Source organism: Chiloscyllium plagiosum, chromosome 21 (assembly GCF_004010195.1).
Source record: "Chiloscyllium plagiosum isolate BGI_BamShark_2017 chromosome 21, ASM401019v2, whole genome shotgun sequence".
Classification (NCBI taxonomy): domain Eukaryota; kingdom Metazoa; phylum Chordata; class Chondrichthyes; order Orectolobiformes; family Hemiscylliidae; genus Chiloscyllium; species Chiloscyllium plagiosum.
In genome coordinates this window covers 4,472,723-4,500,217 of record NC_057730.1, presented here as the reverse complement: position 1 = coordinate 4,500,217, position 27,495 = coordinate 4,472,723, and the positions used below count along the sequence as shown (strand labels likewise).

General features: G+C 42.3%; 2 protein-coding genes across 4 annotated transcripts in view; one reads left to right on the top strand and one right to left on the bottom strand.

Moving 5' to 3' along the window:
* pigq (phosphatidylinositol glycan anchor biosynthesis, class Q) overlaps positions 1–547 on the bottom strand; it is a 72,604-nt gene extending 72,057 nt beyond the window's left edge. Inside the window, exon 1 of the mRNA XM_043711121.1 lies at positions 426–547. The gene's annotated coding sequence lies outside the window, so the exon portion shown is untranslated. The remainder of the gene's footprint in view (positions 1–425) is intronic.
* Positions 548–570: 23 nt separating this feature from the next.
* LOC122560481 (tripartite motif-containing protein 2-like) overlaps positions 571–27,495 on the top strand; it is a 32,376-nt gene continuing 5,451 nt past the window's right edge. The window contains exons 1-2 of one of the 3 annotated variants that reach the window (XR_006314741.1): positions 571–769; positions 5,258–6,119. The gene's annotated coding sequence lies outside the window, so the exon portion shown is untranslated. Of the gene's footprint in view, positions 908–5,257; positions 6,120–27,495 lie in introns of those variants that run through there. The other 2 variants (XR_006314742.1, XM_043711124.1) reach the window with 2 other exon arrangements.

Sequence of the window (27,495 nt, the reverse complement as noted above, 5' to 3'; positions counted from 1 at the left end):
GGGTGGTGTGAATGAAGTGTTGGGGGTGGGAGAGGGGGAGGTGTTTTCCAGCCGGTTGTTATGGAGACGGGGTGTCCCTGGGCCCGGGCCGCTCTCTGACGCTGAATTAGCGGCGAGCCCCCTCGGAGCCCGGCCTTCTCCACCCCGCCTCAAATCCCCCTCGTCCTCCGGGCTCCGGTTCCCGACACCGCGGGGTGCACCGAGAAAACCGCCCCCGCCGCCGGAAGCCGGGACAACCTGGAAGCGGTCCCGGGTGGCGCCATTCCCCGGAGCCCGGGGTCCGGGCCCGCAGCTGGTCCCCCCCCCCCGGCCTCAGGCTCAACGTCAGGAGGGAGGGAGTCGGAACCACAGCGCGGGCTGTCACCCAAAACCCTGAAGGAATCAGGCCCGGCCCTCTGCAGGGGTTTTAAATTCTGGATCCTTACCTCGAGCGTGTGTCAGGTCAGGAGTCACACTGAGAGTTTCTCTTATTGAAGGGGGTGGGGAACCAGGGCCCACACACTTCAGCAGCAAAAGGTGTGTCCCTGGAGCTTCAGGCAGAGTCCCTACCCCCGAGGCTCCTTGGTGCCTGGAATTTACATCCTCAGCGAGTGGGGGTCCAATTCCAGTCTCTGTGGGACAGACTTCTGAAAGTGGGCGTCAGGCCACAACCAGGACCAGCCTTGACCTTATTGGGTGGCAGAGGGCAGCCTGGAGGGTCCACATGGCCCAACCGCGTCCCCATTTCTTATCATCCTGAGCTGGGACCATGGCACCGTACCGTAAAGCTGTAAGTGACACACCAGCCCAAACAGTTGGAGGTGGTAAGCGCTGGCAGATGCTGGAAGTCAAGAGTCGATAAAATGTGGAGCTGGAAAAGCACAGCAGGTCGGGCGGCATCGGAGGAGCAGGAACGTCGACGTTTCGGGTCAGGACCTAAACACAGTTAGATCACTCTTCTCTGAATAAAGATAAAATGCTGGAAATCTCAGCCAGTCTAGCAGCATCTGTAAGGAGAGAAAAGAGCTGACGTTTTGAGTCTAACTGACCCTTAAAGGATTGGTTAGACTTGAAACGTCAGCTCTTTTCTCTCCTTACAGATGCTGCTAGACTGGCTGAGATTTTCCAGCATTTTCTTTTTTTTGGTTTCAGATTCCAGAATCCGCAGTAATTTGCTTTTATTTAGATCACTCTTCTGCCCACCTTATCTCATGCTGACTTCTCCAGCTCCTGATGCTGCTTGACTTGCTGTGTTCTTCCAGCCTCCTGTCGCCTACCTTGGATTCCGGCATCGAAATTTTTTTTTATCTCCACCTTATCTCAGCAAGGATGTGATGGCACAGGGTGATCGTCCCATGTACTGCAGGATCATTTTTTTTTTCAAATTTTTTTGCCCATACTTTACATTGTCTTCCTGCATGCTGTGTTTTCCTTTTAGTTCTCCTGGCAGTGATGGCGAGGTACTTTCATCTCGCGACTGCTTGAGTTTCTTCCATGAGTTCCCAATGCTTAGCTGCCATGAGTTGAGGAGATGGAATACTGAAGATGCGCTTTTCTGACTCTGCTCTGAGTCACAAGGAAAGTTTTTGTCAAAGCTATGCAGTTTGGCATGGTGGACAGTTTGTAGAGGGAACATATCACATCTTAAGAGCAAGACTAGATTCAATAAGATTATAGCTGATCTAAGTGTAATCTCAACTCCACTTTCTTGTCTGCACCCCATAGCCCTTGATTCTCATGCCTATCAAAAATGTGTTTGACTCAGCCTTGAGTAAATTCACTGAGCCAGCTTCCACTGATTTTTTTTTTAGATTAGATTACATTACTGTGTGGAAACAGGCCCTTCGGCCCAACAAGTCCACACCGACCCGCCGAAGCGAAACCCACCCATACCCCTACATTTACCCCTTACCTAACACTACGGGCAATTTAGCATGGCCAATTCACCTGACCCTGCACATCTTTTGGACTGTGGGAGGAAACCGGAGCACCCGGAGGAAACCCACGCAGACACGGGGAGAACGTGCAAACTCCACACAGTCAGTCGCCTGAGGCGGGAATTGAACCCGGGTCTCAAGCGCTGTGAGGCAGCAGTGCTAACATAATTCCACAAGCTAACAACACTCTTAGAGAAGACATTTCTCCTCATTCCTGCATTAAACTGTGCTTCCTAATTCTTCACAAAAGGAAACATCCTCCTACTATCGTGCAGGATTTTCAATGTTTCAATAAAATTGTGTCTCATTTTCTAAACTCCATGGCTACACACCCAACCTATCCAGCCATCCTTATAAGATAATCCCCCCATTCCAGGAATTAGTCAAGTCAATTTCTTTGAAATGCCACTAACACAATATATTTTTACAAATTAGATTAAAACTGTGTACACTATTCCAGATACTGTTTCCCTCAGGCCCTGACAGCTGCAGTAAAACTTCCCTACTTTTATTCCACATTCCATTTGTCTCCCTAATTACTTCTTGTACCGGCATATTACATTTTGTGTGTCATGTACACACACAATTCCCTCTGCACCTCAGACTTTTGCAATACCTCACCATTTAAATAATACATGGTGGCATAGTGGTTAGCACTGCTGCCTCACAGCTCCAGAGACCCGGGTTCAATTCCTACCTCAGGCGACTGTCTGTGTGGAATTTGCACATTCTCCCCGTGTCTGCGTGGGTTTGCTCCGGTTTCCTACCACAGTCCCAAAATGTGCAGGTTAGGTGAATTGGCCATGCTAAATTGCCTGTAGTGTTAGGTGTAGGGGAATGGGTCTGGGTGGGTTGTGGGTCGGTGTGCACTTGTTGGGCCGAATGGCCTGTTTCCACACTGTAAGTAATCTAATCTTTTATATTCTTCCTGCCACAGTGAAAAACTTCACCTTTTCCCATACTCTATCCCATTTACCAAATTTTTGCCACCCACTCAATTTATCTATTATATCTTCACAAACTCTCTATGTCCTTTTGACAACTTATTTTCCTACCTATCTTTGTGTCAACAACAAATTTGGCTATCATATGTTCTGCCCCTTCATCCAAGCCATTAACATAGATTGTGAGTATATGAGGAGTTAGGGGCAGTTATTGACAACAGCAGAGACAGAGTCTTGAGCAAAGGGCCAACTGGTTGAAAGAAGGCAGGGGATTGGGGTTGTGTCCATAAGACCGTTCACCTCAAAGTATATTGAAAAATTACGTCCTTTCCTGTTCCCTAGCATTAACACTGAGTGTTTCAGTGCAGCTTGCCTCTCTATGCCAAGGCAGTAGATTGTTAAAATGAGTTTCAATCTTAATTTCCAATTATCCCATCATACAGCATTGTTGGTTTCCCCATTAAAAGGTTCTTTAAAAGTGGGTGTGAGAAAACCACAAATATAGGACAGATCCTGCTACATGGACCACCTGTTAGTTCTAGAAATATCTATTTGTGAACAGAGACAACCTTAAGCTTACTTAAAAGTATGAACAGGTTCTGATAATCTGTTGCACCATTCAAAAAAAAATTCAATTTCAACCCAATTTCTTGCCCAATCCGCATGGATTCTCTTTCGCTTTGGAAAGTGTTCATACCACAGAAACATTTCTTTGTGTTACATTTCACAAAAACGTCAGAGCAAAATGAAAAATTCCAGTGTGCAATCCGCTTTAGTGAATGAGAGAAGACTTACCGAACACAGTAACTGCTCGACAGAAAGTGTTTCTGTATCTGTGACATTTGCACAATGAAGATTGTACAGTCAGTGGTGGCTGTAGATAAAATGGGTGTGAGGCTGCTCCTGAACCAGTAAAAAGATACAACGTGCAGCAGTAGAATTATCAAAGTTTTATTCCTATATTTTGGCGCTTTCTAAAACTCCACCTATTAACTGAAATTCTACAGTTTCTTGTGCTTTTAAATTCTGCTTTCCACCCTGTTCTGAGTTAGATGAAAACCACTTGCAGATTCTTTTGTTGAACTTATAAGTTGGTCTGGATGAGGGTGCGGACAATTAAAAGGTCAATATTATAATATTACCTCGTACCATCTATTTACTTCTGTTTTAGCAAGAATCAATGCAAGTCAACAAAGATTAGCAATAGTTCTGTGCAATTGTTTTGATGAGATTTTTGAGGAAATTGTGAATAATTGTGGCTCTTAGATGAGGATCATTTAACATTTTCAGCATTCTGAATAACTCTTCTGGTCCAGGAATAGAAATATATTCAAGGCTGGAGGTCAGAAAAAAGACTTCACTCCCAAATATTTGCTAGCCAATGCCCATCTCAAACAAGAGAGAATCTAATCTTCACACTTTGACATTCAATGGCATTATCATCACAGAATATCCAGGGGTTATCATTGACCAGAAACTGAATTAGACCAATTAGACTAAATAAATAGTGTGGCTATGACAGTAAGTCAAAGTCGAGGAATTCTGCTGCAAATAACTCACCTCCTGACTGCCCAAATCCTGCCCACTGTCTACAAGGCTGAAAATGTGTTGCTGGAAAAGCGCAGCACATCAGACAGCATCCAAGGAGCAGGAGAATCGACGTTTCGGGCATGAGCCCTTCTTCAGCCCTTCTCCTGCTCCTTGGATGCTGCCTGACCTGCTGCACTTTTCCAGCAACACATTTTCATCTCTGATCTCCAGCATCTGCAGTCCTCACTTTCTCCTCACTGTCTACAAGGCACAAGTCAGGGGTGTGTTGGAATATCCTCCACCTTGCTGGATGGTGCATAAGATATAGGAACAACGTAGGCCATTCAGCCCAACATGCTTGCTCTGCCTTACATGAGATCATGGCTGAGCTGATAATCCTCAACTCCATTTCCTGCGTTTTCCCCATAATCCTTGATTCCCTTACTGATTAAAGATCTGTCTAGTTCAGCCTTGAATATATATAACAAACCAGCCTTGATAGGCCTCTGTGGTAAAGAATTCGACAGATACACATTGAGAAAGCATGTAGCCTTAGATGTGAAGCATTTTCTGCAAAGAATGCGGGAAAGTGCTTGTTCAGAAGAATTGGGGACATCTGTTCTTAGTGTCAATGGATCGGTGTAAATAAGATGATAACATTTGTTCACTTGTGGAATGTGTGGCAGTACTTCCTTCTCATGTCGGAGGCTGGAGGCGCGGATTTTTCACAGTGAGATGTCAGATAATTAACTTGCTGGTTTATATCAAAGATTCTTAACAAAACTCATACTCAATAGGAAAATAACTTGTAATTTAATAAACTGAATGGAATATGCACATAATAGAACAATCCTGATACATTTTCAGGTATACCTCACTGAGCAGATTTGAATTTATGAAGATCAGCTCCCTCATCTTGACTGCTCTGGGAAGTGAACGTCTCATTACTCTTCCAGGCTGGGAAAACACGAAGGTTGAAAGTTGGAATATGTGAGTGAGAGAAAGAAAATATCCTTCTGTAAATTACATTCAGTGACTGAAGGATTCAAGAGAGACGGAGAGAGAGAGAGAGAGAGAGACAGACAGACAGAGACAGGACAGAAGCTGATGGAAAGTTTAACTCTTTATGGTCTGATTTGAGTGTGCACAGGCTTGTCATGGATTGAATGTGTGTGTTGTTCCCTGGAACTCGAGATCCGGGAATGTTATGAATTTAATTTGCATTCTGGGAATCTAAGATGATTTTAAAAGAAAAAGCCATTTTGTAGGACAATGATACTGAGCAACTTAGCTGAGCAAGGTTACCTCATGACCTTTCCACATAGTTTAGATTAGCCCTCATTATGTTATGATATACTGTTAAAAGGGAAGGTTATCTAGCCAAAGCAATTGGCTATTTGGGGCCAGGCTGGATCAAGGTTTCCCACTTTGATGTGCACGCAGCTTAATTAGTCAAGTGTACTCAGACTTATCAATGAGTTTCTCTTCCTCTGCAAACTTTTGCCAGTTTAATTGCTGCTTATCTGATTAAGGACATGTGGCGTTTTTGTAATTTTAATCCCAATTTCTGTATGAAGACAGCTTGTTTGCAGCAATAAGGGGAGTAGCCTGAGAGAGCTCTTAGGGATAAGAGCTGGCACTGCTACTCTGCTGAAGGTTTTAGAACCTTAGCTCAAGCCTGGCTTGTAGGTCTCTATGTTATAGTGTAACATTGATGCCCCATTGGTAAATAAAGGTAATAATTTAAACTAAACTGTCTGTAAGAGTTTTATATTCCAGATACCACAGAGTACGATCTCCGGGACAAACCAAGAGAGGCTTACAGGTCAAGTCCATCAGGGACTTCCTGAACCATCTCAAATAGATACTTTAATAATATCTCCTCATCTCTGTCCTTTAAGGGTGACCCTTTCCTCTGAGATCACGCTCCCTGGTCCTAGATTCTCCCACAAGGGGAAACAACCTTTCGGCATCAAAACCAATCTATCTCTCATTCTTCAAAACTCCAGTGAATATAGGTCCAACCCATTCAACCTCTCATAGAGTCCCTTTGGTCCAATATGTCCATGCTGACCATGTTCCCAAACTAAACTAGTCCCACCTGCCTGCGTTCGGCCCTTATCCCTCCAAACCTTTCCTATTCATGACCTTGTCCAAATGTCTTTTAAATGTTGGAACCACCACTTTCTCTAGTGGTTCATCCCACACACAAACCACTGTCTCTGTAAAAAAGTTGCCCCTCATGTCCTTTTTAAATCTTTCTCCCCTTGCATCAAAAATATGCCACCTCTTTTGAACACTCACATCCTAGGGAAAAGATCTGTGTCAATCATGATTTTATAACCTCAATAAAGTCACCCTCCTCATAAGAAAATTCATCCACAGCCAGGATCAACCTGGTGAATCTTCTCTGCTTCCAATGTCTTTCCTTACATAATGGGCCCAAAACTGTTCAGTGTATTCCTGGTGTGCTCTAACTAGTATAGTTTTAGGAAGATTTCCCCATTTTTATACTCCATTCCCTTTGAAATAAAGGCCAACATTCCATTTGCTTTCTCTATTATCTGTTGAACTTGAATGCTAGCTTTTTGTGATTGTGGTTAATGGATGAGGATAAAGTCAGCAAGTACATGGCAACACATTCTCCTCCTAGTCAAACACCATTTTGACTTGGAAATACATCGCTATTTCTTCACCATTACTAGCTCATAATCCTGGAAATTTATTCCTATCAGCCTTTTCCCAACACTGCAATACCTGCAGCAGCTCAAGAAGGAAGCTCACCAACTAAGCAACTAATCATTCTCTGGCTGCAATCAGATGAGAATGGAACCAGATTAGAGCTGCACTATCCAACTGTACAACAGCGGAGAGTTGTTGTAGACGGGCAGTGTGATCAAACATGTAAAAAGCTGTAGTCAGGTCAAGAAGGATGAGGAGGTGTAGATTACCTCTGTCACAGCCATATTTGAAAGTGATATGCGACTTAGAGTCGTAGAGATGTACAGCACGGAAACAGACCCTTCGGTCCAACCTGTCCATGCCGACCAGATATCCCAACCCAATCTAGTCCCACCTGCCAGCACCCGGCCCATATCCCTCCAAACCCTTCCTATTCATATACCCATCCAAATGTCTTGTAATTCCATACATGTACCACCCTCTGTGTGAAAAAGTTGCACCTTATGTCTCTTTTATATCTTTCCCTTCTCACCCTAAACCTATGCCCTCTAGTTCTGGACTCCCTGACCCCATTTGCCTATTTACCTAATCCATGCCCCTCATAATTTTGTAAACCTCTATAAGGTCACCCCTCAACCTCTGACACTCCAGGGAAAACAGCCCCAGCCTGTTCAGCCTCTCCCTGTAGCTCAAATCCTCCAACCCTGGCAACATCCTTGTAAATCTTTTCTGAACCCTTTCAAGCTTCACAACATCTTTCCGATAGGAAGGAGACCAGAATTGTATGCAATATTTGCACCTTTGGAAGAATCATTTTGGCATAATGGCAGAGTTGGAAGCTCTCTTGGACAGATTTAAGCATGAAATTGTGGGGGAGATGGACATGAATTTAGGAGGCAATAACGTTCAAGAAATTTGAAGAGGAAAGGGAGCTTAACACATTATAGTGTTATAATTTGCAAGGGCAGAGGGACTAATGGTTGATTTTCAGGATGATGATGGCTGATTTGAAGGAAAAGGGAAACAGTACCTGAGGAAAGAGAACCTTTAATGGTATAATCTAACATGGGAACTAGGAAGGGAAGCTGGATGATTCGATGTATGGCAATTTTCCATCTTGTCTTGTGTTTATCATCACCTAGTGTGGTTACAGTGGTGAATAGTTCTGTGGAAATAGTGAGAACAGGAGGCCATTTCAAGTCAGAAAGGGTATGAGGGGATTTAGGGCAGAAACCAGAGCAAGGTACAACTTCGGGGCCAGCTGGAGTCGGGTAAAGCTGGTAGTCTACAGAAAGGAATCAAATGATCCCATGTGAACTAATTTTTGAGGTAAAAGTTGGCGGAGATGGGAAGGAGAGTTGAAGAAGATAATTTGCAATTGAGTAAAGAAGTGGATCCTAGGATAGTGAACGTTTTTGAAGGATGAGAGCAGGCTGTCATTGTGGGTGACATGGTGGCAATTTCTTCCCATGTCTGCATGGGTTTCCTCCCACAATCCAAAGATGTGCACGTTAGATGAATTGGCCATGCTAAATTGCCCTCGTGTTTAGGGATGTGTAGGTTAGGGGCAGTAGTCAGGGGAAATGTAGAGTAATGGGGTAGGGGTGCGGGTCTGAGTGGGATACTCTTCAGAGGGTTGGTGTGGACTGGTTGGGCCAAATAGCCTGTTTCCACACTGTCGGGATTCGATGACTTGTTTGCTGCAGTCATCTCTAGCAGTGATTAGTTAAATCAGCTGTCTACCAAACCATTCGAGTCTTACTTGAGTAAAGGAGATGATAGCTACCATAGAGGAATAGTCAGGGTGAGAGAGAGAGAGAGAGAGACTAATGGTTTCAATGGTGAGGGAGTGGTATGAGGGGAAAGGACTTTCTTGGTCAAAATGAAGTGGTTTTAGCAGAATCAGCAATAGTCGAAATGTTATGGTGGGAGAATAAAATGTGCTTTAGAAGACAAAGAATTAAATTATGAAGCAACATAAAACAAAATGTTAAAGTATGCCACATAAATAAAAGAAAGGAAGTAGGATTGGAAAGAAGGATGGACATGATAAAATCAATCTCAGGCAGTGCTGATAGAAACTGTTGACATTCACCATATTCCTCTGGAACTGACAGCATCTTCTGGAATCAGCATAAATGCAGTTAAACGCAAAAATCTGGAAGATGTTATCAGTTATTCCACAATTCTGTACAAGAAGTTGCCAGAGTCTGCAATTCATTGAAATCACTGAACTGGAAAGCACATGCACTGCTATTGTAAATTTTTTTGTTTAAAAAGTTATACCAGTTGAACAAGGTCTGACTAAGTTGTAAACAAAGTGTTAATATCTTGATTACTTTGGACAACTGTCTGGCCCAAAAGTATCAAATTTTGTATGTGTAAAATGTCAAATTTCTCCGCTGTGATAAGTATCTGTTTATTTGACTGTAATGTTTATCCTTTTAACTTTATTTCTTATTTTCCAATTTATACTATGAACCACTGTAAGTATACTATGAAACTTTTTTTCTCTATTTTGTATCTAAGAATTGTACCTTGGTACTTTGTCCCTAAGATGGTGCTGTAAGGGGCGACATTGTAGGTGTTTCATTGTACTACTGTAGTTCTGAACTTGAGTACATGTGACAATAAACCTAATTCTAATTCTATTCCATATATTTTTAAAATATGTTTCGAAGTTTGTTCATAAAATTTCAGTTTATAATGTATGTAATTTATTTCATTCTCTGTAAAATTGAATTAAAAGCAAAGCATTTACTTCATGGTTGCTTGCTTTTGATTCTTAACTTTGTTATTTCTCAGCGGGTCCATATTCCATGGGTTTTACGTGGCCAAGGAGCCCAGTGGCTTGGGTTTGCTTATCTTCTCACTGGATTACTTTTCTCCCCTTTATTCTTTAATAGTAAGGCTGACATTTGTTGCCTGTGCCTAATTCCCATGGAACGGAATTGCTCATCAGGCCACTTCAGATGGCAGTTAAGAGTCAGCCACACTGAACCACACACTTCCTGGTTGATTGTAAATGTCATTAATTGCAACTTAGTAACTGACCAAAATGGTGAAGCCCCAGGTTTCAACCTTCCTCAGAAATTCTGAAGAACCTTCAAGTACCTGAGGTCAGACTGGCAAGATGCGGTCACTTGCTGCACAAGTCAAATATGAGGCATAGATCAAATTGTAACTGTTGGTATCCCTTGTTTGAGAAAACATCTCCTCAGTGTCAGGCCAAGGTGGGTCTCCATCTGTCCCCACGTTCTGAAAGTGAGTCAAGAAAGGAGTCTACACCTTGGAAATATAACAGCAGCAGTTAAGTTAGATGTGTGAATAAATGGAAAGTAAGAATATATAGAAGTTGAACATTATGTTTAAGTATTCATAAAGGAGAGAGGAAAGCAATAAAATCCTCTTGTGTCCATTTGTCTATGTTTATCTACTAGAATGACCTGGTTTAGCGCAGTTTGGTTTTCCATGTGCTGCCCTAAATGATATTGCCAGGTTGATATATTACTTGGAAAATAAGAATCTAAACACAGTAGTGGACCAAAGCCTTCTGGGAGTGCCAATGCACAAATCACTAAAACTAGAGTTGCAGCTTGCTAATGTTATTAAAACAAAATATGACCTAGGGATTTTTTTTCTGACAGAAATGAAAAACTAAATGGAACCATCTTACGCTTGTATCCAATCTTGCATGGCCGTACTTGGATTACAGTGTACAGTTCTGGTCTCCTTACTAAAAGTGATCGTTCAGGGGATAGAAGCAAATGTATATGCTGACGATACAAGACAGGAATGGTTACAGCCATTAGGGAAGGATAAATCAATCTTCTCTCTTGAGCAGAGAACGTTGTCGTATGACCGTAAAAAAGTCTTGAAAATTATAAACGTTTTTGAAAGAATAGGAAAAGAATGCTTCCACATGATGAAGTGCTAAACTAAAGAAATATGAGGTAGTCACCAAGAAATCAAATAGGGAGTTCTGAAGAAACCTTGTTACACCAAAGAGGATTGTAATGTGGATCTTAGAGGGAGTGTTTGAAAGAGTATAGATTAATTTACAGGGAGGGTAAATAAACATTTAATGTTAAAATAATGGATGGCTATGTTGATGGAATTCTATGAGGGACAGATAGGAACAAGCTTGAGTATAGAATAGCTGGTCATGGACTGAATTGGTTGAGTCAAATGCCTGTTTTTGTGCTGTACCTGAATTATCATTTGGAGAAAATGAGAAGTGATTGGGTCCTGAAGTGTTTGTAAATCAATGCTGCCACCTACTGAACATTGACCACATTGCAGCAGACCATTTATTTTGTACATATTGTGGTTGACGGGCCAATGATACTGCCTCATTGCTTTTGTAGAAATATATTAATTTGTAATATAGTTTAACTTGAATGTGCTCTGTTGAAGCATGCATTGATCATTACTCAAAATTGTCATCTTACCTTTGAATCAGACGAAAGAACTTGGTTTTATGTAGTATGTTCTGGGCTATCTCAAAATAACCATTATTAAAAATTATTTTTGAAGTGACATTCTTGTTATATGGGAAATGTGACAGTTAATTTGTTCACAACAAGGTCCTGCAGATGATAATAAAGAAATGATCAGTAAATCTACTTTGTCTGGGTTTGATTGAAGGATATAATGTTGGCCAAAACTGTAGGAGAACTTGTGCAAATGTTGTTGTGAGATCTTTCATATCCACTAAATCCAGTAGATAAACCCTTGGCTTAACACTTCATCAAAAGATAGCTTTTCTAACACTATCTTGGCTCACTATTTCATAATAAATGCTCAGGTGACTAACTTGACATTTGTGAGATGTCCATTGACATAAATATCGATTTCCCAAAATGTAATATTTGGATCAACTATTCCCTCCAGGAACAGTTTAGGTTTATCTTCCATTGTAGACATTCTATATAATTAAGCTCTTTGTGTGGCATCATTACTACAGATACCTCTGAATTATTGTTGGATAAATTGAACTTTGAAGTGCAACTTGTGTTATCTTTTTTAGAAAGGGCATAAAGTCAAAAGATGGTATAAACTGTAGATTCAGTAGCTGGCTGGAAAAATCCTTCTGTGGATTACATCAGAGGAGCCCTGAAATATCACACCTGAAAGAAATTTCTGACAACAACACCTCAAAGGAGAGATGGCATTCAAAAAACTCAACTATAGTGCATCTGTTGGTTGTGCCCCAGAAAGTGGGGATGTTAGGAGTTGAGTGAAAGACCTGCCTTTCCTATACGTTTCCAGGAATTTACAAGAAGTGGTTAAATGCCAACTGGACCCGCTGGTCTCAGTGCGCTAGTGTGTATGCATTGGGTGGCACGGTGGCTCAGTGGTTAGCGCTGTTGTCTCACAGCACCAGGAACCTGGGTTCAATTCCAGCCTTGGGTGATTGTGTGGAGTTTGCACATTCTCTCTGTGTCTGTGTGGGTTTCCTCCAGGTGTTCTGATTTCCTCCCATAGTCCAAAAATTGTGCAGGTTAAGTGGATTGACCATGCTAAATTGCCCTGTAGTGTTCAGGGATGTGCAGTTTACGTGGATTAGGCAAGGGAAATGCAATCATAGCGATGGGGCTAGACCTCGGTGAGATACTCTTTGGAGGGTCGGTGTGGACTTGATGGACCAAATGACCTGTTTCCATGCTATAGGGATTCTATGATACTAATGTGCTTGCTTAGATTGAGTTCCACCATTTTGCAAAGGTCAGAGTTGAGAACTTCCACTAGGTGCCCCTATGTGTGCAGGTCAAAAGAAACAGACTTTGTCCGTAATTGCTGAAAACAAATCATTAGCAAAGCTGCTGCTGAAGGGAACTGGACAAACTGCTTTCAGCTAATAGCAGAATCTAATATTTCCAAACAACCTTGACAGTGGAATCACAGGTAGGCAGGATAGTGAAGACCGTATTTGGGACACTTGCCTTTATTGGCCTGTGTGTTGACTATACGAGTTGGGATGTCATTGTCATGTACAGGACATTGGTTAGGACTCTTTTTGGAATACTGTATGCAATTCTGGTCTCCCCGCGAGAGGAAAGGTGGTGTGAAACTTGAAAAGGTTCAGAAAAGATTTACAACATGTTGCCAGGGTTCGAGCTACAGGGAAAAGCTGCGGCTATTTTCCCTGGAGCGTCAGAGACTGAGGGGTGACCTTATCAAGGTTTATCAAGGTTTATAAAATCATGAGGGGCATGGATGGGGTGAATAGCCAAGGTCATTTTTGCAGAGTCGGGGAGTCCAAAACTAGAAGGCATAAGTTTAAGGTGAGAGGGGAAAGATATAAAAGGGTCGGAAGGGGCAAGTTTTTCACACAGATGGTGGTGCTTGTATGGACTGAGTTGCCAGAGGAAGTGGAGACTGGTACAATTACAACATTTAAAAGGCATCTGGATGGGTACATGAATAGGAAGGTTTTAGAGGGATATGGGCCAAATGCTGGCAAATGGGATTAGGTTAATTTAGGATATCTGGTCAGCACGGATGAGTTGGACTAAAAGGTCTGTTTCCGTGCTGTACATCCCTACTCTGCGTATTCCTCAGCTGCCAAAGTTAGTGTTACCAGAATCATCCACCTTCATGGCCAGAACATTTCACGGCCTAATCATCACGGACAAGCCAAACACTGAATGTTGTTTTTCACTTTTGCTTTTTGGACTTTCCTCTCATTTCTAACTGCGTATCACATTTTCTTATCTTTTCTCATGTTTTAATAGTGAATGAACCCACCCTTTCATTAACTCAAGAAATCTTGCTTACACTGCCTGTTTTTAAATGACTATATATTTGGGCTGGAGAAGGGTACCCATGACAGAAGGATCCTTTGTTTTAAAATTAACCTAATTACAACCAACTGGATTGAGAAAAGAAGGGGAGTTAGCTCATCCCTACTCTCCATTTGGAAGTATCCCATCCAGAATTGTAGTGAATTGGAGACCTTATTCAAGGGACTGGTCATCATAATGGTTAACTATTTGATTTCTTGTTTTTTCTGACATTTTTGTAATTAATTCATGGATGAGAGCATCATTAGCCAGGCCAGCATTTATTGCCCCTCCTTAAAAACCCAGAGGGCAGTTAAGAGTCAACCACATTGCTGTTGGTCTGGAGTCACATGTCGGTCAGACCAGGTAAGGATGGCAGTTTCCTTCCTTAAAGGACATTAGTGAACCAGCTGAGTTTTCACAACAATTAACAATGGATTCATGGTCATTATTAGATTCTTAATTCCAGATTTTTATTAAATTCAAATTCCACCATTTTCCCTGGCAGGATTTGAACCCAGGTGCCCAGAACATTACCAAGGTCTCTGGATTAACAGTCCAGCGTAGTCCCACTAGGCTGTTGCCTCCCCTGTGGGAGGGTCTGTCCCATTTCTGTATCGTTTCTCAAAATGACCTATTATGTGCCAGATAACCACTGTCTGTGATCCGTCTGGTCCCTGTCCTAATTACAGTACTGGTTTCTCAATGTTTCTTTAGTGGATTTGTACTTTAATAATTGAATAGTTTCTGCTGATCTTTTACAATTAAACTGTGTTGCTTCCAGATGTCTGCTTCAATCTCTGTCTGAATGGCTTTCTCTAGAATCAGGTCTTCTTTGCACAAATAAATCAGACAAAGATTCATCGGCAATTCCTAGAACATTTTTGTCTCTTAAGAATTCTGACATGAAATTGCATTTCCTCATTAATTGGGTGATCTATTGATTCCTCTGGGTGTTGAAGTCTTTTGTTAGATCTTGCTCTTCCAAGAATGTTATTAATTCTTAGGTTGAAGTAACTATTAAAAGCATGCAACACCTCTTCAAAAGTATCTGTTTCTTCTTTTAATCCTTGAAAAGTTATAAAGTTATCAGCTAAACTCCCAAGTGAGTATAGAAGTGTACTTACTTGTTTAACTTCTGATTTCGTGTAAATTTGGAAGTTGTTCTGTATCTCGGTAATTGTTTTCTCTAAGATGTCTAATTTTATGTTCAATTTGGCCCAACTCTGAAATTAGGTCTTCCTGACAATAGTCTCACTAAGACTCTGTCACCCTAATGTGATGATAGACTTAAAATCTCAGAATTACAGAATCATTACAGCACGAAAGGAGGCCATTCAGCCCATAGTGCTTGCATTGGCTCTATCATCTAGCTCACCTCTATTATCCATGAATAAATAACAAGAACAAAAATATTCTGCCAAATTACAGCAAATCACTTATCCTCTTTTATCACTGGAGCCAGGTTCTCTTGTGCAGTGCTGATCTCTGCTGCTACCTTAGCTCGGGTTGGCTTTGTCTGTCAGGATGGCCACCTCTAAGACCCTTTCTCATCCAGAAGGAGAGAACCTCTAGTGAGGCATCACTGAAGCTATTTTCCAACTCATTTCAGATGTTCCCAGGAGTGGCTGGTGACCAAGCAAGTATCTGGCTTGTGGAGAGTGAAGTGCTGTCCGAGTGGTTTTTAAAATTGGAGAGGGGAGGGGATGACACCTTCCTGCCCACCTGCTCCATAAGATTCAGCCTTCTACATGTGCATGGACATGGAGTGAGCTGAGAAGCAACTATGTGAGCCACACTTGAGCAGAATTAAATCCGATGTTTGTGCCCAACATGATATTTAGTCAGAAGATTGTGACCTGAGTGGATCTGGGCACACACACACAAACCCCTCTGTCATATCTGGAGTACTGCATACAGTTCTGATCGCCTTGCTACAGGAAGGACATATGGAAAGGGTGCAAAAAAGATTTTCACAAATATCTGGAAGGTTTGTGTTATAAGGAGAGGTTGGGGCTTTTTTTTTTACCTGGAACACAGGAGACTGAGGGGTGACCTTTTAGAGGTTTGTAAAATCATGAGGAACATGATAGGATGAATAGCCAAGGCCTTTTCCCTCGGGTGGGGGAGTTCAAAACTAAAGGGCAAAGCTTTAAGGTGAGAGGGGAAAGATTTAAAAGGGACCTAAGGGACAAATGTTTCACACAGAGTGTGGTGCCAGAATGAACTGCCAGGGGAAGTGGTAGAGGTGGGTACAGTTACAACATTTAAAAGGTGTTTGGACAGGTACATGAATAGGAAACGTTTAGAGGGACATGGGCCAAATGCGGGCAAATGGGACTAGTTCAATTCCGGAAACCTGGTCGGCAAGGGCGAGTTGGGCCGAAGGTTTTGTTTCTTTGCTGTGTGATTCTCTGACTGTATTCTCCCTTAAAAACCTATCCACAAATCCGGGAGAGGAAGGAAAGGACGATCTTTGGCTGAAAGGTAAACATATCTTTCATACAAATTCCACTGAGGCTCTCTTGCAGTTTTATAAACTTCTCAATTTCCTACACTCCAGTGAAAGAAGTCCCAGCCTTTCCAGCCTCTCCTTATAACTCAAGCCTTCCATCTCTGCTTTACCAGAGATGAACCACAAAGTCAAAGTTAGTTATAATCAACTCTTTAGCTCAGCCCTAGACCCTAATCACTTTTCTGGTGATCAGCACTTGGGGTCTTGTTTTTTTTCTCTCTCTGATAACAAGGGAACAAGGGTTTATTCATTAAAGCTTGTGTTTGGAGCTGTTTAATGGTCATTTATTTAAATTAAATTACTCTTTTCAACAAAAAGCTATCAACTTATTGCTTTGGCTTTTTTGAAATTCTTGTTTCATCTTGTTCCAAACTTATGTTTCTTACTTATTCACTTATAGGCCTCTTGAGTCAGAAAACAAATTGGCATGTGGCCCCTCGCACGAAAAGGCTCGACACCCCAGGATACACTCTGGAAGAAGATTTCTTATTTATTTTATGAAGCATATTTCTGCTTCGTAAACTTTAAAAAAGGAACAGTTATGTGTTTCTGAAATTCTGCTGGGACTCGACTGGCAGGAAACCAGTTTGACCAACAATTTTTTTTATCTGTTCCTTGATTGTGGGTGTCAGGGTTGTCCAACGTCATTTGCCCAGAGATCATTTAGGACTCAACCACATTGATGTGGTCTTGGAATTATATGTAAGATTAAGTCACCTTTGTCCCAGAGGACCATATGACCATAAGAAATGACTGGTGATGAGTTTAACCTGAGGGTCACTACACCTCAGGCGAGAGGTGAAGTTGAGAAGGTGGAACTTTGGGTTAGTATCTCAGTGCATGCAATGATTGAGGTTACCATGAAGTTCCAGTCCTCTCAACCTCTCCCCTTGCCTGGGGCATGGTGCCCCTCAGATTAAACAACCACTGGTCATCTCGTTTGAATGAGAGAGCAACCTTGTGTTCTTCTGGGAGTGTTCTTCAGATGTATGGGTCAGCTTCATATAGAGTGCCTGCTGAGCAAGATTGAAGCAGCAAGTTGCAACAATGATGAAGTTGAGGGTTTGGGCAAAAGTCACATGTAGGCCCAGACCAGGTAAGGACAGCAGATTTTCTTTCCTGAATGGTATTAATGAACCAGATGAGATTTTACAACAATTGACAATATTTAAAAAATCGAGTTCAAATTTCACCATCTACCATTCAGTGTGGGACGTCATGTTGAGGTTGTACAGGACATTGGTGAGGCCCCTTCTGCAGTCCTGCATCAAGTTCTGGTTACCTGTCATAGGAAAGATATCATTAAGCTGGGGAGGGTTCAGAGAGATTTACCAGGATTTTGCTGGGAATGGAAGGTTTGAATTATAAGGAGAGGCTGGAAAGGCTGGGACTTCTTTCACTGGAGTGTAGGAAATTGAGAAGTTTATACAATCATGAGGGCAAGAGATATGGTGAAGGACAGGTGTCTTTTCCACGGGATGGGGGATTTCAAAACTTGGGGCAAATTTTTAAGGTGAGAGGAGAAAGGTTTGAAAAAGACACTAAGGACAACCTTTCTACACAGGGAGTGGTTCACGTGTGGAATGAGCTTCCAGAATAAATGATGGATGTGGTACAGACACAACATTTATTGGACATTTAGATAAGTACACGAATAAGAAATGTTTGGAGGGATATGGGCCAAATGCAGGTAGATGGAACTAATTTAGTTTGGGAGTATGGTTGGGGTGGACTGGTTGGCCCAAAGAGTCTGTTTCCATGCTGTTAACTCAGCGGCCCTATGACTAATCTAGTGACAGTATCACTATGTCACTGCCTCTCCGTGAAATGCATTAATCTGCTGGAAAAAGCCACCGAGATCATTACCTTAGGATTGTTACTGGATTCCTGATGGACTGGCAACTAGTGGCATAAAAAAAGAACTGACGATGGTGGAGATACATAAATTGCTGGAGACACTCAGCAGGTTTTACAGCATCCCTGGGAAGAAAGCAGAGTTCCAATGAAAGACTTGAAACATTAACTCTGCTTTCTTTCCACAAGTGCTGTCAGACTCACTGAGTTCCTCTAGCAATTTCTGCTTTTGTTTCTGCCAAATTTGATGCCACAATAAAAATCATCATAAAGGAATTTAATCAGACACTTCAAGAAGGTTACTCGGAGCAACAAATTTAATTCTTTTCCCTTTGTCAAACAAAATGCAGTGCTCTGTTAGTTTGCTATGTAACCAAAGTAACTGTTTAAGTAGTTAGCTCCTATGTTTGATTTCAAGAACAATGATATGCAGTGTGTGCACCGAGATAAATGAGTTTGGAAGCACTTTGGCAACTGTTGTTTTGTCACTAACAACAAACGCCCGCTGTTGCTCTTCTAAGTGGTTACCTGGAGCTTATCCATTGTATAGTGAAACCTCCATCAGGTAACTCCACTGGACCATTGCATTGTAAGTATTATTTGCAAATATTGCTCTTTGTTACTTTAAGAGTGGAAGAACTTTGAGAGAAAGGCCTGGGTAGGTGATTTGGAGTCAGTGAAAAGAGTAAACTCAGATGGGTGGCATGCTGGCTCAGGGGTTAGCACTACTGTCTCTCGGTACCAGGGGCCTGGGTTTGAACCCAGCATTGGGCGACTGTCTCTGTGGAGTTTGTGTGTTCTTCCTGTGTCTGCATGGGTTTCCTCCATGTGTTTTGGTTTTCTCCCACAATCTAAAGATATGCCGGTTAGGTGGATTGGCCATGGTAAATGCTCTTCAGAGAATTAGTGCAGACTTGATGGGCCGAATGGCCTCTATCTTTACTGTATGATTCTATGGTTTTTGGTTTATTGCCATAACCTTGCCCCAGAAAATGGCCACTGAACCTTGCCTCTAGACAACTGCCAGTTATTACTTCATGGCCATCTGACTGCACATAAACAAACAGAGGAGAAGGGACGTCCTAACTGTAATGAGGTCAGCCAGCTGGACCTCATAGAATAAGAGTTCCCTAATTATGGTCATAGATGATCCACCTCAACACCATCTTCTTCCACTATCCAATCAGGGAGCCCTGGCTGATAAAAAAAGGGAACACGTGAAGAGATACTGACACTCTGGTACCTGACTCTGAATGAGTCAGCACGATAGTCAAGGACTGTTTACTTGTGAATAAAGGGTGATTTGGTGACAGGATACCAGTCTCTGTGGAGTTATTTCAAAGGGCATTATCATTACTGTTATTTCCCCCTTCTGTGTTTGTAAACCTCTAACTGTTAAAGTGATGTATGAAGAGCAAGATGGTGTCCCAATGTGGGGCCATTTTTGTTGAGTTCTGTGCATTTTTCTGGAACTTTCTCCAAAGAGCAATATTTGTTTGTTTTGTCTCTTAGCTCTGCTGAAGAGTTCATTGGGCCTTTAAAATGTGCTGTTTATCAAATAAAACATTATGGGAGGGGGAAATTGATTTCTATTTTGAGAATTGAGCTCTTTCTGTGATTATAAAAAGGGGAAGGATGCAGATCTAGTAAAAGAAAGAGCAACTCAACACATCTTGAAGACAGCAAACAGGCTTCTTAGTGTTCTTGGTCTATCAGTGTTTCTGAAAGCTGAATACAGAACAACCTTGATTATCTGAATGAGACTGGCAAGGGGTATTTTGTTTGAATAACTGATTGTTCAGTTAACTGATTAATTGGATAACGGATAACATTTTTACGGCATCCTGGGATCTTGTTCAGATAATCCAAAATTCGGGTAATTGACGCTCGAATAACTGATGTTGTTCTGTACCTTCCTTAGAAGTCAATATAAAGTTCTGCCAGTTGAAGATTTGTAGTTCAAATCTACAAGGAGCACAACAACATTGTCTTTAAGAGTGAAGCTCACCACTGGTTCCAACTGGGACCCCTGCCCCCCCCCAAGGCAATTGCCTCCTCCACAAGGAACTGACTGTCTGGCATCAGGGCTTGTGAGAAGACTAGTACCTCTTCAGATTCAACAGCCCCACTGGGAGGTAAATGATCGCCACTGGTATTGCAGCCAGCTAACACCAGCAAAGTGATGGCTGACTCTGCCCCTTGTAATGGGCTCTGTTGTGGAGCTTGGGTCAGTGAAGGTCTTGGCTGGAGGTGTATCAGTTGACGTGCTTCTTGCTACCCAGTGGGAGTCTCTCCAGACTGCAACTGCTCAGAAGCCACCATGGCATATCTGATGGCCTACCTCAGATCAGGAAGGTGACTGGAGCTCGACCCCATCTTCATTTGTTATTGTATGCCCCTTCCCCAATCTACCAGTCTGAAGCCAGATTAATTTCTGCCCAGCAAGTGCACACATTGCTCCCACAGACTTAAAAAACCCACATGATGAGGCCCGTAACTTCACTCACATTAAATTCATATGATGACCATCTACAAAGCGTGCAGTTCCAACTTAGGTATTTACTCTTCATGCCCAATACCCAGAAAGCTGTGAAGCCATTTCCATAGTCTCTCACTGCAGCAACCTTAGTCAATCAAACACACAAACTAGGGCACTGTAAATATAAGAAAAGGAGTGGCAATAGGACATCTGTGCCCTTGAGTTGTGTCCACCATATTCCATTTCTTCATCCGTGGTCATAGATGATCCACCTCAACACCATCTTCCTCCACTATCCCTATATCCTTTGTTACCCTTAAAATTTAGAAATGTATTGAGTCTTGAATATATTCAATGACTGACCTTCCACTGCCCTTTGGGGCAGAGAATTCTACCGATTCATCACCCTCTGAGTAAAGAAATTCCTCCTCATCTCAGTCTTAAAGGGGCTGACCCTTATTCAGAGACAGTATCCCCTGTTTCCCGACTTCCAACCAGGGGAAACGTCCTTCCTGCATTTATACTCCAGAATTTGAATGTTTGAATGAGATGACTATTCATTCTACCAAATTCTACATAGCCCCTGTCTCCTCAGTACCTAGGTCAGGAAACAGAGGTATTCTCCACAATGAATAAAACAAATGTGACCATTATCTTAGTGAGTGGTGGAACATGCTCAAATGGGCTCCTTCTATTTCCAACTTAAGTATTTGTTTAAGATATTGTTATGGACTAGCCGGACCTCTCAAAACATTTTTAAGCAGGTCACCCAGACCATAACTTTGCTATTTGTTTTAGCTAAGTGTATAATGGATATTCCTGGAGTGAGTTAGCTGGTTCAACTGCCAAGTTTTAGATTAGATTCCCTATAGTGTGGAAACAGGCCCTTTGGCCCAACCAGTCCACACTGACCCTCCGAAGAGTAACCCACTCCTACCCATCTCCCTCTGATTAGTGCACCTGACACTATGGGCAATTTACCATGGCCAATTCACATAACCTGCACAGCTTTGGATTGTGGGAGGAAACCGGAGCACTCGCAGGAAACCCACGCAGACCCGGGGAGAATGTGCAAACTCCACACAGAGAGTCGCCCAAGGCTGGAATCAAACCTGGGTCCCTGGCGCTGTGAGGCAGCAGTGTTAACCACTGAGCCACTGTGCCACCGCTTTTGAACAAACAGAATTTATTTACAAAATTACAGATTGAAACACAAAGAGCAGAAAACAGAATACCAGATAACGTATCCTATCCAAACCTGACTTAATGATGCTGTTCTGAAAAAAAACTTGCAACAGTCCCAATACCGATTAGATTCCCTACTGTGTGGAAACAGGCCCTTCGGTCCAACAAGTCCACACTGACCCTCCGAAGAGTAACCCACCCTCCTCTGACTAATGCACCTAACAGCTAAACGACAATTTAGCATGGCCAATTCACCTGACCTGCACACCTTTGGAATGTGGGAGGAAACCAGAGCACCCAGAGGAAACCCACACAGACACGGGGAGGATGTGCAAACTCCACACAGACAGTTGCCTGAGGCTGGAATCAAACCTGGGACTCTGGTGCTGTGAGGCAGCAGTGCTAATCACTGAGCCACCATATACACGTCCCTTAACGCAACGAGTAAAAATGACACAGGCAGCATACAGTTTGCGAAGTTAGAAGGAGAGAGAGAGAAGATCCCGTGGCTTTTTCCACACACAGTTGCCACTGAACTCATTAAAGTTTTGAAGTGAATTAAAAAAACTCTATTCTAAATGAAGGCTAGCTACCCAGCTAGCTGGCCACTCCCCTTTGATTATATCGGTTTTTAAAAAGACATGAAAGCCTTTGGCCAGAGATATTATCTATTAAGGTAAACAAAAGAATTCCAATAAAACTTTCAAACCCAGCCTAGTTGGAGCCTGGCCAATTACCCCCTCTCTGGGGAAAAAACTCAAGGGCAATAGTAACCTTATAAAAAGAACCAATATTGTGACACCTCCCCCCTTAAGAACAATGAACAATCAATATCCAAAGCTGGCTTCATTTTTCAAAAACCCCCAAAAAATCATTGGTACTTTAAACACACATATCCCTTCACTGACTATAAACATGCAAACATGCACAACTACATTCGGATTCAGTCTGGTTCTCCCACCACCGAAAGCCTCTGTTTCTCATTCGAGACTCAACAATGCATCGGCGATCACGTTTTCTCGACCTGCCACATGCACAACTTGCAAATTGAATGGCTGTAATAACAAGTTCCATCTAAACAGTTTGGCATTTTTGTCCTTAAATTTTTCCACAGACTTCAATGGACTGTGATCAGTGTATACGATTGTCTCAGATACATTACTGGTAATATAAACATTGAAATGTTGTAGGGCCAACACGAAGCTCAAAGTCTCTTTCTCAACTGTTGAATATTTCTGCTGACAAACGTTCAACTTCCTGGAGAAATACCCAAATGGGTCTTTCTATTTTCTTGTCGTCTTTCTGCAGGAGCACAGCGCTGACACCACTTCACTTGTATTGATAACCACCTTGAAAGGCTTTGTGTAATCAGGTGTGGCTAATACTGGGGCAGTGGTTAACACAGCTTTTAGACAGTCAAATGCCTTTTGACAGTCCGCTGTCCACTGAAACCTCTTGCCTGCCTTTAGCAATTCAGTGAGTGGAGCAGCCACACAGCTAAAATTCGGCATAAACTTTCGATAAAATCCACTCAATCCCAGGAACCATAGTACTGCTCTTTTTGTCAATGGTATGGGAAACTCTGCAATTACTTTTATTTTCGCATCCCCTGGGGCCACTTTCCATGTCCAATAACATGGCCCAGGAAGGTCACTTGGGCTTTGGCAAATTCACTTCTAGCTAGCTTTACCACCAAGCCTGCCTTCTGAAGTCGATCGAGCAAGTTCACTAAATGTTGTAAATGTTCCTTCCATGAGGGACTAAAAAGCACAGGCATACATCACATATTTGGGAAATCCAGCAATAACCTTATTGGTTAGTATCTGAAATGTGGCCGGAAGGTTTTTCATACCGAATGGCATGACTTTAAATGGTACAGTCCAGTTGGAGTTACGAAAGCCAAAATTGCCTTTGCTCTTTCTGTCAGAGGTACCTGCCAGTAGCCTCTGAGCAAGTCCAACTTAGAAATGTAAGTTGCTTATCCCCTTTGCTTGTCCCACAATCTTCCAACCGGATCAGTCTTTGTAACTGTATTGACTTTGCGATAGTCCACACATAACCATTGAGTACCATCTGGTTTTGGCACTATTACTGTGGGTGAGCTCCAATCACTGTAACTCACTTTGATTCTGCCATCTTGGAGCATGCCTTCTCTCTCCTTCTGAACGTGTGCCAACTTTAGAGGGTTATGCCTATAAGGATGTTGCTTAATTGGAACAGCATCTCCTATGTCTACATCATGCCTACAATTTGTTAGTACTTCCCAGTTTATTTCTGAAAATCTTCTCATAAGATAGCAATAACTCTTTCAGGTCATTTCGATTTTTCTCAGGAAGGTAACTCAATAACTTATTCCAATTTTTGACAACTTCCTCATTGTCCAATTTAATTTGTGGAATGTCCAATTCAAGATCCTCTGAATGTGGTTATTCCTTCTGTGCTGTAATCATTAACACCTTCTCCTCTTGCTTTCCTTCCCTAACAAAATACCCTTTGAGCATATTCATATGACATCACTCTGTGAGATTTCTTCCTGTCTGGAGTCCCTATCAAGTAGTTCACCTCACTCAATTTCCTTTTGATTTGATAAGGCCCAATAAACCTTGCTTTTAAAGGTTTACCTATTACTGGAAGTAACACTCATACCTTATCCCCGACAGCAAAATTGTGAATTTTTGATTTCTTGTTCACTTCCGGTTTCATTGCATGCTGCGATACTTTTAAATGCTGACTAGCCAATGCCCCAGCTCTATTTCATTGTTCTTTAAAATTTGAAACATAGTCCAAATGAGGATTTCCACGTGAGGATTTCTCTTTTCCTTAGCTTCTATCCCTCATGGGTTGAAATTGATCCGGGAAGCCAAACCATGGTTTATGGACCGACTCATAATCATCAGGCACTTCAGCTGCTAACCGTGTCGTTTTGATTCTCTGCACTTCCAGACTAGCTCATCTTCAGCCTTCATCTCCATCCTTTTAAGCTGAATTTCCTTTTTAAGTGTCAATTTCTGAAGTTCAAATTCTCTCTCTTTTTCTTTCCCTTCTGCTAAAGCCCTTCGTTTTTTTTCTTTTTCTTCTGCTTTAAACTGTAATTCAAACTGTTTCTTTCCTGCTTTTAACTAAAGCTTCTTCATTTGCAATTGAAGTTTAGTGATCTCTCCAGATCTGATGGGGTTTCCAGCAAATTTAAATACTGAGCCACTGCTGCAATCATCTCATCTTTCATCATATTAGGAGGTAACTTTACCTTCAGCTTGTCGACTAATTCCCACAGCTTGGTCTTATTCGCCTTTTATCAAACCCCCCAAGGTCACTTCTTGTACCTCCAATACCTCCCTGGTGACTGAAAAAGTGCTGTTTAAACCAACCAAATCAACACCTGAAATGAAAGACACTAACACCTACCACTCGCTGTTCAAATCCCGCAAAGAGCCCCCAGTCTGTTATGGATTAGGCTAGACCTGTCAAAACATTTTTAAGCAGTTAGACGAGACACTAACTTTGCTATTTGTTTCAGCTAAGTGTACAACGGATATTCCTGGAGTGATTTAGCTGATTCGGCTGCCAAGTTTTAAACAAAAAGAATTTATTTACAAAATTACAGAATGAAACACAAAGAACAGAAAACAGAATACCGGATTACTTATCCTATCCAAACCTGATTTAATGATGCTGTTCCGAACATACTTGCAACAGTCCCAATACACAGATCCTTTAGCACAATGAGTAAAAATGACACAAACAGCTTATAGTTTGCAAAGTTAGAAGGGCAGAAGGAGAGAGAGAAGATCCTGTGGCTTTTTCCACACACAGCTGCCATTGAACTCACTAAAGTTCTGAACTGAATCAAATAAAACCTCTAATCTAAGCGAAGGTCAGCTACCCAGTTAGCTGGCCACTCCCCTTTGATTATACTGGTTTTGTAGGGTAAGCTAAAGAGTCCCAGTAAAACTTTCAAACCCAGCCTAGTTGGAACCTGGCCAATTACCCCCTCTCTGGAAAAAAAACTCAAGGGCACAGTAACCTTATAAAACGAACCAGTATTGTGACAATAGTAATTCCTCCTTAGTTCGCTGCACCATACCTATGACCTCAATGATAGCTACAGTTCTAAAAACTGTTGAACCTTGCATCGCATTCCCACAGAGGCCAACATCCTGTCACCAATTCATCCTTTATTTACATGTGATGAGTCCTTGACACTGATCTAGCTCTGGATGTAGCTTTGCTCACTGAGCTGGAAGGTTTGTTTTCAGATGTTTTGTCAGCATATTCGGTAACATCTTCAGTGAGACTCCAGATGAAGCACTGGTGGTGTAGCCCACTTTCTGCTTATATGTTTGGGTTTCCTTGGGTTGATGGTGTCATTTCCTGTGGTGACATCATTTCCTATGGTGATGGCATTGCCTGTTCATTTTCTCAAGGGTGGGAAATGGGATCCAAGTCAATGTGTTTGTTGATAGAGTTCCGGTTGGAATGTCATGTTTTGAGGAATTCTCGTACATGTCTCTGTTTGGCTTGTCCTAGGATGGATGTGTTGTCCCAGTTGAGTGTCCTTCCTCATCCTTATGTAGGGATACTAGTGAGAGAGGGTCATGTCTTTTTGTAGCTAGTTGATGTTCCATGTATCCTGGTGGCTAGTTTTCTACCTGTTTGTCCAAAAAAGTGTTTGTTACAGTTCTTGCAAGGTATTTTGTAAATGACATTAGTTTTGCTTGTTGTCTATAGAACATAGAACATAGAAAAATCTGCTGCAGTACAGGCCCTTTGGCCCTCGATGTTGCGCTGATCCAAGCCCACCTAACCTACACTAGCCCACTATCCTCCATATGCCTATCCAATGCCCGTTTAAATGCCCATAAAGAGGGAGAGTCCACCACTGCTACTGGCAGGGCATTCCATGAACTCACGACTCGCTGAGTAAAGAACCTACCCCTAACATCTGTCCTATACCTACCACCCCTTAACTTAAAGCTATGCCCCCTTGTAATAGCTGACCCCATACGTGGAAAAAGACTCTCACTGTCGACCCTATCTAAACCCCTAATCATCTTATACACCTCAATCAAGTCACCCCTAAACCTTCTTTCCTCCAATGAAGACAACCCCACGTGCCTCAGTCTTTCCTCATATGATCTTCCTACCATACCAGGCAACATCCTAGTAAACCTCCTCTGCACCCGTTCCAGTGCCTCCACATCCTTCCTATAATATGGCGACCAAAACTGCACACAATACTCCAGATGCGGCCGCACCAGAGTCTTATACAACTGCAACACACACACACATATCTCGGAACTGCTGAAATAGTGCACTGTTACTGAGAACACACTCACACAACTCGGAACTGCTGAAACAGTGCACTGTCACTGAGAACACGCACACTAGGAACTGCTGAAACAGTGCACTGTCACTGAGAACACGCACACTAGGAACTGCTGAAACAGTGCACTGTCACTGAGAACACGCACACTAGGAACTGCTGAAACAGTGCACTGTCACTGAGAACACGCACACTAGGAACTGCTGAAACAGTGCACTGTCACTGAGAACACGCACACTAGGAACTGCTGAAACAGTGCACTGTCACTGAGAACACACACAC